This window comes from Myotis brandtii, unplaced genomic scaffold (genome assembly GCF_000412655.1).
Source record: "Myotis brandtii unplaced genomic scaffold, ASM41265v1 scaffold520, whole genome shotgun sequence".
Lineage (NCBI taxonomy): Eukaryota > Metazoa > Chordata > Mammalia > Chiroptera > Vespertilionidae > Myotis > Myotis brandtii.
The window spans coordinates 1184866-1185991 of record NW_005369827.1 but is presented as its reverse complement, the minus strand read 5'-3'; the positions used below and the strand labels follow the sequence as shown (position 1 = coordinate 1185991).

Below are 1126 nucleotides of genomic sequence, written 5' to 3'. Positions count from 1 at the left end.
TATAGCTAAGAAAAAGGCTCCTTATCCCCTTAATCCACACCTAGAATTGCATATTGTTCTTCTTTCATAAGAATATGAGTAAGTGAAAAAATGAAAATGCAGATTCTAGAGATAAATTGAGATTCACAAACTTCACACAATTGAGAAAAATGTAGAAATAAGATTTTTTGGTCACAGCTTTATACATGTTCTATAGGTCTCTCTCAAAGGCAAAAATGTAGGTTTTTTTCCTTTCTGATCCGCATCTGCGGTGGAGTCGCTGCCAAGATGTAGATTTTTCGTGAAAACCCTCACAGGGAAGACCACTCTCAAGGTTGAACCTTCGGATAGGATAGAAAATGTAAAGGCCAAGATCCAGGATAAGGAAGGAATTCTTCCTGTTCAGCAAAGACTGATCTTTGCTGGTAAGCAATTGGAAGATGGACGTCCTTTGACTACAACATTCAAACGGAGTCCACGCTTCACCTTGTGTTGAGACTTCATGGTGGTGCTAAGAAAAGGAAGAAGAAGTCTTACACCACTCCCAAGAAGAATAAGCATAAGAGAAAGGTTAAGCTGGCTGTCCTGAAATACCACAAAGTGAATGAGAAAGGCAAAATCAGTCGCCTTCTTCGGGAGTTCCCCTCAGATGAATGTGGTGCTGGAGTGTTTACGGCCAGCCACTTTGACAGACATTATTGCGGCAAGTGTTGTCTGACCTATTGCTTCAACAAACCAGAAGACAAGTAATCGTATTTGGGTTAATAAAAGACACAAACTAACATTTGATTGTTGAATTTTATTCCAGTGAATGTTTTTTAAGCATCAAAAGTTGATGGATCAAATTAATAAACTATACTTTGGCAGAATAATTCCATTATATTTAATATCAGCTGTCTAGATAATAAACCAGTTTGTGTTTCTGTCAAAAAAAAAAAAAGCAAAACTTTAGCTTCAAAAATGAGAATGATGAAATTTGTCTCTCAGAAGGCAAAATGTTTTGCTTTCTTATTGCTACTAACCAACCCATTTTAAGACAAATGGCAAGTATGGCTGGTGTATTTGTTTCCCAGAGGTGTTGTAACAAAGTACCACAAACACAGTGGCTTAAAAGAACAGAAATTCATTCTCTTACTGTTCTGGAGGC

General features: G+C 37.3%; 1 pseudogene; it reads left to right on the top strand.

The window, feature by feature from the left end:
• The first annotated feature begins 241 nt into the window (after positions 1 to 241).
• LOC102240872 lies at positions 242 to 756 on the top strand (annotated as a pseudogene).
• Positions 757 to 1126: the final 370 nt, after the last annotated feature.